The sequence below is a fragment of the Phyllobates terribilis genome, unplaced genomic scaffold, assembly GCF_046119375.1.
Source record: "Phyllobates terribilis strain yellow unplaced genomic scaffold, ASM4611937v1 Scaffold_30__1_contigs__length_15301838, whole genome shotgun sequence".
NCBI lineage: Eukaryota > Metazoa > Chordata > Amphibia > Anura > Dendrobatidae > Phyllobates > Phyllobates terribilis.
In genome coordinates, this window is record NW_027362790.1 from 6934388 (window position 1) to 6947288 (window position 12901).

At 42.2% G+C, this 12901-nt stretch overlaps 2 non-coding genes and 1 pseudogene across 2 annotated transcripts; all 3 read right to left on the reverse strand.

The window, feature by feature from the left end:
- Nucleotides 1–1613: 1613 nt before the first annotated feature.
- Nucleotides 1614–1691, reverse strand: LOC141179982 (U2 spliceosomal RNA; annotated as a pseudogene).
- A 1109-nt stretch (nucleotides 1692–2800) lies between these two features.
- On the reverse strand, nucleotides 2801–2985 carry LOC141179728 (U2 spliceosomal RNA). Its single transcript, XR_012255714.1, has one exon. It is a non-coding gene; the product is annotated as a U2 spliceosomal RNA (small nuclear RNA).
- Nucleotides 2986–9359: 6374 nt separating this feature from the next.
- On the reverse strand, nucleotides 9360–9544 carry LOC141179945 (U2 spliceosomal RNA). Its single transcript, XR_012255868.1, has one exon. It is a non-coding gene; the product is annotated as a U2 spliceosomal RNA (small nuclear RNA).
- Between the last annotated feature and the right edge of the window lie 3357 nt (nucleotides 9545–12901).

Sequence of the window (12901 nt, forward strand, 5' to 3'; positions counted from 1 at the left end):
CTTCCTCTTTCCCCGGGTTGGAACTGGGGAGACAAGAAGGGGAAAATCCTCCTCGGAATAGATAGCGGCAGGTGGAGGAAAGGTTAATTCCACCGCTACCATGGTCTGGGGAGGGAGAGTGGCTGCCGGGGCAGGGGAAAGGACACCTGCTGAGGAGTAGGGGAAGGAGGAAGAGGAAGTGGAATCCTCAGCAGGGGTGGCCGGGGTGGGGGGGGGATTGGACGGGGGTGGCAGGGGGAGGGATCGAGAGAGGGGTGACAGAACTCTTACCCTCCTTTGACTTTTTCTTCTGCTTCGGAGCTGCTGGGACCGTCGCTGGGGCTTTGGCCACCGACTCCTTGACCGCTTTGGCCTTGGTCGTCTCGGCCTTGGCCGCTGGGGCCTTGGTCGTCGCGTCCTTGACTTTCACAGGCCTGGTCGTCGGGGCCTTGTCCTCCGGAGCTGGGGTCATCGCAACCACCGATGCCCAGGATCTCTCACGCTTGGGGCAATCCTTGTACAGATGAGCCGCCAGCCCACACAGGTTGCAGGACGTCTTCTTCGGGCAGTCCTTCGAGCTGTGTCCCGTCACTCGACAAATCCTGCAGGCATCCTCCTTGCAGTTCTTCATCTCGTGGCCGTTCTTGCCGCATCTCCTGCAGTTCCGCGGCATGTCCGGGTAATAGATGAGGCCGTAGGAGTTGCCCAGGGAGAATGTCTGGGGCAGGTGCCGAAGTCCGTCTGAGTACGCCAGGTCCCTGTGAAGTCTAACGGTCACCGACCACTTACCTGTCCAGAAGCCGAGTCCATTCAGGATGTGAGAGGGTTCCTTCACAACCAAACAGAAGCGTCTCAGGAAGGTACAGATGTCTTGGCCTGGGGTGTGCGGGTTGCGCATGGAGACCGTGATCCTCCTTTCGTCCCTCTGGATAGGGCAGCTACCTGTAAAGGCAAAGAAAGAATTATCCGGTCCTTTTGCGCTTACCATTTCCCAGAACCTCCTGCAGGTGTTCACAGTGGCGAAGGTGACGAAGAAGATCCCCGTCAAGAAGGTCTGGATGCTGAGGGTGTCCGACCTGGAGAAGCCTCGATCCAGCAGCATCTTCTGGCAGAACACGTCCGAGGACATGTCCGGCACCCTCCCATCCACTTCCTTCAGCTTCAGGGCCACCGTCTGCCGCATCCATGGCTCCAGGGCTGGAGCTTCGTGGCGGGGCTTCTGGGGTCCCTTCTGCTGGCCAGTCGTGGAGGCAGAGTCCTTGGGGTCAGAATCGGCTCCTGGCTGGGCCCTCCTGGCTGTCCCCTGCTCCAGGCTCTTCTTTTCGGCCTTCCTCGCAGCGCTTGCCATGGCTTTCCTCCTGCAGTTACTTCTTGGAGCTGGATCTGGAACTCTTCCCGGAATGGGTGGAGCTATGCAGATTCTTCTCCCGTCGTGTTCTGGACAAATTCCCCGAAAGGTCTTTGTCTCGATGATTTTCTTCCTCGAAGATTCCACAGGACAGCCCAATTCTTCTCCGAGTCTTCGTCTTCTTCTGGATTCTTTAGAGCTTCTTCCTCCCACCGATATCCGCCTTCCTTCTCCGATGTCAGCTGGGCTCCGAAGCTCTTCTCCTTCCGAGTTCGATCGCTCTCGTCAAGTGTAGATCGTAGCTCTTGTGTTCTTAAAAGAACAGATACTACACTTGATCTTAGCCAAAAGGCCGAGAAGCGATAACCAGAATTGGTTTCGAACTACGGAGCCACCCAAGGATCCTGAAAAGTCCATTTGTGGAGATGAGCTCCTGGACTCCCGTTAAGAAGACATGTTGTCAACCTCTAGATCCCTTACATGCCTGCACTTTTCGGCTTGCTGCTGCTGCAATCCACGCGTTTTAGATCTGCATAACTCCACCTCTTTAAACACAGCACCCTCACCCCCTGCTGTTCCCACCCGCCTCAACACCGTTGGAAGGGAGGAGAACCAATTAAGGCGGGGGGTGGGGTGGAACGAGCAGCTGTCTACCCTTAGCAGGAGGGCTGCTGATTACTTACCTCTCCTGCTGCTGCTGGCTGTCCAGCAGCAGACTGAAGGTGGCTGCTGCTGTGCGCAGGTATATAAAGGCTCAGAGCCTATTATGACACGCGCAGCCAGCGTTCCATTGCCACATTCCATCTACTGCAGGCAGGATACCTGGCTGGCTGAATGTCACTGAGAAGCTCACAGAGACCGCCATAAGCAACAGTTTAACAGAATGCCACAGACTAATCAACCAAACTTTTTGGGTTGGGTTCTCTTTTATAGTCTGCAGGCATTAAATGAAAGAAGTCAGTGTTCCAGCAGAGGGAGACAACGTTTCAGAAAAGGCATTGTAGCAAACCAAAAAAGAAATTTTAAGCGCAGCAGAGTAACCAGCGCACATACCTGTTAGCTCAGGTGAGTTTAAAAGGCTGCTGTTGATAACAAGGGCATTTGCTAAATAGATGGTGTGTGTGCAACAATATACTGAAAGGTCAATTATATTGTGCAGCTTATCTCACCACCTGTAGTTATTTAGGTGAAAGCTCCAAAATGCTTGCCTAATATGTCTGTTTATCCAAAAGGAAGTAAAGAGGGAGAGCTAGATAGATAGCATTGCATTACATTACATGGCAATGCAATGCACAGTTGCTGAAGTTGAACCAAAATGAGCTTGTCATCTGGCTTCTGCAACTTTGAACATGAAAAATCCAATGAGGAGAAGAAAAGCAAAGCCAAAGAGTCCATCCCAAAATCCGACAAACAAGCAAAATGAACAAAAGACATTGAATTCAATTCTTTCTGATTTTAGAAACTGCATTAAAGAAGGGGTGCACCGGTCCTGGAGATACTGCAATACCAGGTCAATGCGTGGAGTGGACAGAGCAAGCTCTTTTTCCATCTCCCTGTTCTAAAAATCCATTTAATATATGGTCCCCAGATAGGGGACGTATCAGATATTAAACTGATAAGAACAGATTTTTTAATTTGGCTATCCCCTGCAGAGGGATAAAACCGTTTATTAAAACTTTAACAAATTACAAGCATAATTAGACAAATACCAAACGTTAAAAGACAAATGAAATTTACAAAACAAAAAAATACAAAGATTTTAAATAATTAGGTTCCATTGGTGAACAAGCCATTTTTTCGAAATATGTACATTCTTCTTTTTGTCAATTAAATAATAAGTATACATTTCACATAAACATAAACTTAAAACATCATTCACTGATAAAACATCTTGTTTAAAAATAGCAATATTGCGCGCTTTCCAGAGAGATGACTTGGCGCAGTTCACTGTCTTCCAAGCCATTGTGTACTGGTCCATTGTGGGGCATTCCATAAGTCCGTATAGCACAGTTTTATATGTAAAGTCCTTGAGGTCTGCCACCCTTTCCAGTAGGGGGAGCAGTCTTCTCCAGAAATCCTTTGCAAAATTACATGTCCATAATAGATGTTCCACCGTTTCCTCTTCTTGGCATCCGGCTCTTGGGCAGATGGCAGACCTCACAAATCCTCTTCTGTATTGGAATGCCCGGCAAGGAAGACAGCGGTGCATGCAACTCCAAGCCAGATCTCTCTGTTCATTAAAAAGATAAAAAACGTTAATCATTTTCCAGATAGACATAGATTTGTCATCATCATATCTGTCAACATTACATATTTCCTCACTTTTACGTATTTCTTTAATTAGTTTCTTACTATTTCTTAATTCCTCTATTTTCTTAGTCCCTAAATTAAAATCGGACACTATTTTCCTTAAAATCTCATAATGCGTCGACAAATTAAAAGCATGGGGCACAGATATATTAACTTCATACCATCCAAACTTTCTCATAAAAAATCCTGTATTAAAACGCATAAAAAAGGACCAATAGTGATTCTTAAAAAGGGCATTAAAATAGTAAATGAACAGATGGATTAAAAGAAACCTATTAAAATCTGGAAAATCTTTACCACCTTTTACTTTTGATTTCATCACGATTTCTCTTTTCAGCTTTTCCATTTTTGAGTTCCAAAAGAAGGTAAAACAGGTTTTGGTTATCTTTTTTAAAACATTAACAGGCGGGGGGAAAACCATGCTAAGATACAATAAAAGAGGTAAAATCACCATCTTTAAAACCAATACTTTACCCTCCATTGTAAGTCTCCTCATGTTCCACATACATATTTTCGTATTTACTTTCTGTGTAACTGTTTCCCAACTATTATAACCATCATTATTTTCAGTGAATGATATACCTAAAATGGAAATGGATTCGGAGACATTAATTGGTACATCACGTAAAATCATCCCCCCAACACTTAAAATGTTACACTTATTAAAATTGATTTTAAAACCAGAAGCTAGACAAAAGGATTGCACTTGATGGAGAGTGGCCGTAAGTGATGGTGCATCTGTACACAAGACCGCCACGTCATCCATGTAGCCTACAACCTTGGCCTCCAAACCACCGCTTCCAGGCAGAGGGACACCGCATATCTGTTTATTTTGGCGTAATGCACATAACATTGGTTCCAGTGCACAGATAAACAGTAGGGGGGACAGAGGGCATCCCTGTTTCACCCCTGACCGTAAAAATACCTCTTGTGTCTTAAAACCATTCACTAAAATCTTACTTGTACAATCCTTGTAAAATGCTTTAAGCGATAGTAAAAACCCTTCTGGTATGCCCATTTTCTCTAAAACTTTAAAAAGATAAAAGTGTGAGACACGGTCAAATGCTTTTTCAAAATCAATAGATAAAATCGCCATTTTCCCCTTTCTGTCTTTCACATCCTCAATACAGTCTTTCACTAAATTCAGATTGTCCCATATACTGCGCCCCGGCACCCCACACACTTGATTAGAATGAATAACTTTGCTGATGACTTCTTTTAGACGATTTGCACAAATTTTAGCCATTATTTTATAGTCACAATTTAAAAGTGTTATTGGTCTCCAGTTTTCTAATTTTGATTTATCGCCTTTTTTGTATAGGAGGGAGACTTCACCTTTCTTCCAGGAATTTAATAAAACCTTATTATTAAAAACCTCAGTAAACAAATAAAACAAATCATCTTTTAAAATATCATAAAAACATACATAAAATTCTATTGGGATGCCATCAGGACCAGGGACCTTTCCAGTTTTAAAACTTTTAATAGTTTTTAACACTTCTTGTTCCGTTAAAACTTGGGATAAAAACTCTTGGGATGCGGGATCTAAAACAGCTGTTAGTCCTTGCAGCGAATCATCCATTAATTTATTATCTATATTTTTTCCATTAAAAAGATTAGAAAAAAAAAACTCAACTTTACCCAGCATATTTTTTATATTATTCTCACCATCTATATGGTCAATTATCACTTTTTCTTTTTTATTTTTCCTAAAAAAATATCTGGAACACTTTTCATTTTCTTCTATATGTTGTACTCTAGAACGAAAAATTATCTCTTTTCCTTTTTGTTCTAGCCATTTTGAAATCTCTTCTTTTAAGTTTGAAATATCAAGTTGTACATCTATCCCATTGTCTCTGAGCTTAAATAATGTTTGTAGGCGGGTATTTAAAATTCTATATTCTTCATATTTTTCTTTGGCTCTACATATACTCTTTTTAATAAAAAAGTCTTTTATTTTTACTTTCATTCTATCCCACCATACACTCATAGTCTCATTTGTTTTTTTCCCTTTTCTACATTTCCTATAAAACTCAATAAAATCTGATAAAATCTGCGGGTCGGTTAAAAGGGATACGTTCATTTTCCAGCTTTTCTTACCACATTTTTTGTTGTCATTTACTTTTATGGTAAAGGATAAAAGTTTATGGTCTGAAAATATATTAGTTAAAACTTCACATTCGGCAGGTATTGTTTTATCTGAACCAAAAATAAAATCAATCCTAGAGCTACAATTAGCATTGCTCCAAGTGAAACCGGCGTCCTCTGGGCTGTCACTATGACACTCTTTATATATGTCTATCAATTTAGCATCTTTGACTATATCATGTAGCATACCTGAGGTTTTATCGTAGTTCCTGCTTACAGAGCTGGAGCGCCGGTTTTCACCTTTTAAAACACAATTAAAATCCCCTGCTAAGATAAAAGGTTCAGAGTTATTAATAAATAATGGTAAAAGATCAAGCATTTCGGCTCTTTCATTTTTCTCTGGGGATCCATAAAAATTTAAAAACTGCCATCTAATACCATCAATAAAAGCTTTCACTAATAAAATACGACCTGGTAAAATCTCCTGAATAAAATCAATTAAAACGTTCCCTTTAAAAAGTATGGCTACACCCGCTGATCCTGCAGCATTCGATCCGGACCAGACAGATGGCCCACACTTCCACTCATCTTTATATTTTTGATATGACATTTCATGTGGGATATTACATTCTTGCAGAAAAAATACAGATGCAGTAAAACACGTAAAAAAATTAAAAAGAGCAGTTCTTCTCGTCTTAGATTTTATGCCTCTCACGTTGAGGGAAATACCTTTGAGTTCAGCCATCATTAGAAAATGTAGAAATTTTACTTAGGTAACTAAGAGCAACGGATTTACCTGTCCGATGAACTTGATCAGACCACTGGGCTTGCGCCTCCCTCCTCATCTGATAGTATCGTCACGAGAGTCTCCGTGGAGGAGGAAAGATTACCACATTTATATAAACCCGACGCTACACTGGCATAGCTCGGAGGGCTGGCTGGCAGAACCCGCTGGGTCTCCATTGGCTGGCCATGCAGTTCCTCATCAGGTGGGTCCCCGAGGGGTTCCGCCGCCCCTGTTTGACCTGTAGAAGGTCGTCCTATAGGAGGAGGTTGCACACAAGGCAGAGCCTCTGACTCTTCAGAGGCAGCAAGATCCCGGTCCCCACCTGTAGCAGCGGAGACCGAAACCCCTGAGGGTCCAGCGTCCACGTCCCCTTCTGGAGAAGTGTCCATCTGTTCACCTCCTGCTGCCTCCTCCGAACCACCCTTTTTCTTTTTCTTAGGACCCACCTTTATCCACTCAGCGCCCTCAGCCCTAGGAGACCCAGACTGGGCATGGGCTTCTGTGTCGGCCTTTTGCCGGTCCCTTTTGACCTTACCAGTAGTGCCCTTCTGCTCCTTCTCAGCCCTCCTTTTGGACTCCCGCAGGTCCTGCAGCCAGGTTTTGGGATTTGGTATTTTACCTGTCATAGACTCTGGAGACACTTCACTATTTGGTACGCCCTTATTGTCTCCAGAGGCTCCAGGTTGTTGTTCCTCCTCCTGAGGGGTGGTCTGATCTTTTGGTCCTTGGTTGGACGTCTTGGACTTCCCCTTTTGCTCATCTTACCGAAATCTGTGAGGGCAAGAAAAATAAAAGTGACCTGGAGTCTGGCAAAAACTACATTTCTTTTCCTTAGGGCATTCTTTTGTCTCATGTTCTTCACTAGCACAATTTCTACATGATACATGACAGTTTTCTTTTGAATGACCATAGCGCCCACAATTTCTGCAATATACTGGCATCCCAGAAAAGAACAAAATCCCCATTTGTTTGCCCAATTTTGAAACGGGCAGGGGGGAGCCGTATACCACCTGGTGTATTTGGATCTCTTATACACTTCACAAGGAATTTCCACTTAGATGTTCATATGTTATATTCGTTTAATATCTTCCCAATACATTTAACACTTTTAAAATAAATTGCTAGAAATGACATTACTTCTGGAGCAGAAACAAAGGGCGAAAATACTTTTACAATAACCAGTCTTACCTCATCCAGGACATGCTCAACAATTTGTATCCCTTTCAAAACAGGACTATTTTCAACTTTTTTTAACTTTTCTAGTACATCTCTAAAAATACCTTCTCCGGTGAATGTGATGTCATAGTCACCTCTTCTGGGATAATCCTGGATGGAGAGAATTTCATTCCTTTGTACGCCAAGAAGGTTCCTGAGCACGTAATGGACTACATAACCTAATTTCCTCATATCCGAGCCACCCGCCGTGAAGTGAACTCGGACAGAGTTTTTTAGCCTCGCATAAAGAGGCACGAGGTTAGGGTCAACCTCCATGGAAAAACGCAACAAGGTTGCAAATTGCAGCCGCTTGCAATCTGCGCTCCCAGTGTTCTTGCAGCGAAAAACACCTCGAAGCTGGGGGATCGCAACTCGTTACCCTGGGACTAAGCCCTCTCCCTAATAGCAGCAAGCAGGTTAAGTCCACCAAAGTGGACGATCCTGCCAGGCCAAGGAGAGGGGTACCCGAGTGCCCTTCAACCACAATCTCCTGCAATAAAGCACTTGATCGCAGCCAAAAGGCCGAGAAGCGATAACCAGAATTGGTTTCGGCCTACGGTGCCACCCTCGGATCCTGAAAAGTCCATTTGTGGAGATGGCCACCTGGACTCCCGTTAAGAAGACATGTTGTCAACCTCTAGATCCCTTACATGCCTGCACTTTTCGGCTTGCTGCTGCAGCAATCCACGCGTTTTAGATCTGCATGACTCCAACTATTTTAGCACAGCACCCTCACCCCCTGCTGTTCCCACCCGCCTCAACACCGGTGGAAGGGAGGAGAACCAATTAAGGGGGGGACGAGCAGCTGTCTACCCTTAGCAGGAGTGTTGCTGATCACTTACCTTTCCTGCTGCTGCTGGCTGTCCAGCAGCAGACTGAAGGTGGCTGCTGCCGTGAGCTAGTATATAAAGGCTCAGAGCCTATTATGACACGCGCAGCCAGTGTTCCATTGCCACATTCCATCTACTGCAGGCAGGATAAATGGCTGGTTGAACGGCACTGAGAAGCTCACAGAGACCGCCATAAGCAACAGTTTAAAAGAATGCCACAGACTAATCAACCAAACTTTTTGGGTTGGGTTATTTTTTATAGCCTGCAGGCATTAAATGAAAGAAGTCAGTGTTCCACCAGAGGGAGACAACGTTTCAGAAAAGGCATTGGAGCAAGCCAAAAAAGACATTTTAAGTGCAGCAGAGTAACCAGCGCACATACCTGTTAGCTCAGGTGAGTTTAAATGGCTGCTGTTGATAACAAGGGCATTTGCTAAATAGATGGTGTGTGTGCAACAATATACTGAAAGAACAATTATATTGTGCAGCTTATCTCACCACCTGTAATTAGTTAGGTGAAAGCTCCAAAATGCTTGCCTAATATGGCTGTTTATCCAAAAGGAAGTAAAGAGGGAGAGCTAGATAGATAGCATTGCATTACAGTACATGGCTATGCAATGCAGAGTTGCTGAAGTTGAACCAAAATGAGTTTGTCATCTGGCTTCTGCAACTTTTAACATGAAAAATACAATGAGGAGAAGAAAAGCAAAGCCAAAAAGTCCATCCAAAAATCCGACAAACAAGCAAAAGCAACAAAAAGCATTGAATTCAATTCTTTCTGATTTTAGAAACTGCATTAAAGAATGAGTGCACTGGTCCTGGAAATGCTGCAATACCAGGTCAATGCGTGGAGTGGACAGAGCAAGCTCTTTTACCATCTCCCTGTTCTAAGAATCCATTTAATATATGGTCCCCAGATAGGGGACGTATCAGATATTAAACTGATAAGAACAGATAAGGTTTCAACATAATTTTTATTGTACATAAGTCAGATTACTAGATAATAAATGCGAAACCTTTCAAGTACAAAAAACATAACAACATTTAACAATTATACATTACAGAGAATAAAAATAATCAATATAAAATGGAATTCCACATATAAAAGCACCATCTCCGGTTCACTTCCTTCTTGCCCATATCTTTTACATTTTTTAAATAATAAACATACATTTCACTAAAAGCCAGTTTAATACAATCAAGCACAGAAATAAAATCACGATTAAACAATAAAATATTCCTTGCTTTCCAAATTGCATTCTTGGCACAGTTTATTATACACCAGCAGATTTCAGATTGGTATGCAGTAGGGCAATTAAAAACTCCGTATAAAACATATTCATAATAAAAGTCCTTTAAACCGCAAACCCACTTAAAAAGAATCCCCAATTTCCCCCAGAGTTCTTGTGCAAAGGTGCAGTTCCAAAAAAGGTGCATAATGGTCTCATCACAATGGCAAGAGTCTCTTCGGCATTTTGCCCGTGCCACCAGGCCTCTCCGGTGTTGGAATTCTCTGGTTGGGAGGCACTGGTGGACGGACATCCAGGCAAGGTCTTTATGGACATTGGCGAGGAACTTCCCGAAGACATTCCTCCACACACGTTTGGATCTGTTCCATGAGTAGTTACAAACTGGGGATGTCTCTTCTTCTCTCCTCAAGTGGACAAATAGCTTCTTCCGGTCCAGAAGGATGTCAGCTCCAAGGTCTTTTAAGTTATGAGTCTTTATAACTTTTTCTAAAATAATAAGGTGCTTTGGTGGACACAATAAAACAGGTGCTGATAAGGATGGCCTAAACCATCTCTTAAAGATAAAACCACACATGTATTTTAAAAACAGGCCAAAAGTACTATCAGACTTAAAAGCTTTAAAACAAAAACAGAAAAAATTTACATATAAAAACAGGCGAAGATCGGGAACATCTTTTCCTCCATTCTGCTTTCTCTTATACATTTCTGATCGTTTAAGCTTTTCCATTTTAGAGCCCCATATAAACATAAAAATACAACGAGTTAGTTTTTTTAGCATTAAGTCAGAGGGAGGATACACCATGGCATTATATAAAATCATAGGTAATAAAACAGATTTAATAACAAGGACTTTCCCTTCGATCGAAAGATTCCTCAGGGTCCAAAAGGAAAGTTTCTTTGCCATTTTATCTTGAACCTCTCCCCAACTCACAAGCCCATCATTATTTGCATCAAATACAACCCCTAAAATTTTCACATTGTCATATTTCACATTAAAAGTCGGTAAGTCATTCCTATCCCACGCACCCATAATCAAACACTCAGTTTTATTAAAATTCATTTTAAAACCAGAAGCTTGACTAAAAAGATTGGTGCACAATACTACTCTCCGGAGTGAAGCAGGATCAGTACAAATAGCCGTCACGTCATCCATATATCCAAGCACTTTAACCTGAGCCCCTCCCCCTCCTGGGACAGGAACCCCCCGGACTACCTTGTCTTTCCGGATCATGCATAAAAGGGGTTCCATAGCGCAAATAAACAGAATTGGGGAAAACGGACATCCCTGCTTCACTCCGGATTCCAGTGGGATAAAATCAGTTAAAAAACCATTGACAGAGATTTGTGAAAACATATTGTTATATAAACTCTTAATGCGAGATAAAAACCAGTCTGGGATTGCCATTTGTTTTAAAACTTTAAAAAGATATTCATGAGAAACCCTGTCAAACGCTTTCTCGAAGTCTAATGCTAACAGGGCCAGCCCTTGATCCCTGTCTTTACTGTACCATATTACGTCTCTGTAATACTCCTCCCTGGTACACCACATACTTGTTCGGGTTGTATTAACACATTAATGACAGTTTTAAAACGACATGCAATAATCTTAGCTAAAACCTTATAATCCATGTTAAGGAGGGTGATAGGTCTCCAATTTTTGAGGTCGTCCCGAGCGCCCTTCTTCTTGTATATTAAGGACACTATCCCCCTCCTCCATGACTTGGGTAACTTATCACACAAAAAAAACTCTTTAAAAAGTGCTAAAAGATCCTCTTTTAAAATATCCCAAAAGGATAAATAAAATTCCACAGGAAGACCATCAGCTCCTGGGGCTTTCCCTCTTGAAAAACTTTTAAAAACACTAAAAAGTTCTTCTAAAGTAATATCTTTTGTTAAAAACCCCTGATCTGCAGAATTTAGCCTAAAATCCAGGACATTAAGAGCATCTTGTAAAAACACATTATTAACACTTTTTTTGCTAAAAAGGTTTCTATAAAAATTAAAAGCTACCCTCTTCATACCTTGTATTGTGCTATCTCCATCTAGGCAGGTAATCGTTTCTTTCCTCTCCACCACTTTTTTGAAAAAGAAACGTGTACACTTTTCCCCTTCTTCTAAAAATTGCACCTTAGAATTAAATATTATTTCCTTCCCTTTTTGTTCAAGGTATGATTGTATCTCATTTTTAAGGCTTACAATATCATCATGCACCTCTAAGCCTATCTCTTTGAATTTAAGGAGAGTCTGCAGTCTAGTATTCAAATTTGCATAGCCCTGCTTCTTCTGCCTCGCCTTCCTCTTCCCAGCCCTGATTAAAAAAATGTTGGATCTTGTCTTTAATCCCTTCCCACCAGGACAGCATTTTAAAATATGGGGGTTTGAGCTGCCTCCATTCTTGGTACTTTTTGATAAAATCTGACCTTACCAGGGGGTCTTCCAATAGGTGTACCCCCAGGCGCCACAACCCTCTATTCACCTTTAGTTCCCCCTGGTATTCTATCTCTAATTTTAAAATGTTATGGTCAGAAAATAAATTAGGAATTAAAACAAAATACACAGGGCTAAAAACTTCAGATAAAAAGATAAAATCGATCCTGGAGGCCACTCCCCGACCGGACCACGTAAATCCCGGGTCCGTCGGCGATAGCGACCTCCAGGCATCGCGCAACTTAAAATCTGTCTGCAAATTACTTAATAAAAAACACGATTTATCTAATTTACGGATCGGGTCCCCTCCTCCTCGGCGCTCGTTTACACTGAGGCAATTAAAGTCCCCAGCTACCAAAAGAGGAGATGACCCTACACAGAACAATGGTAAAATTTCAAACAACTGTATCCGCTCTTGTTTATCTGGTGGGGCATAAACATTTATAACACGAAAGTTAAAATTATTAAAACATAAATGTACTAAAATAGCTCTGCCGGGCACAATCTCAGTGACAGAGGAGATTATAAAAGCATTACCTCGGCAGAGCAGACCCACACCAGCTGATTTATTGTCATTAGAGCCGGACCAAATGGAGGGCCCTAGTTTCCAGTCTTTCTTTAGCTCATTATACCGTAGTCCGTGTTACAGACCGCATTCCTGTAGGAA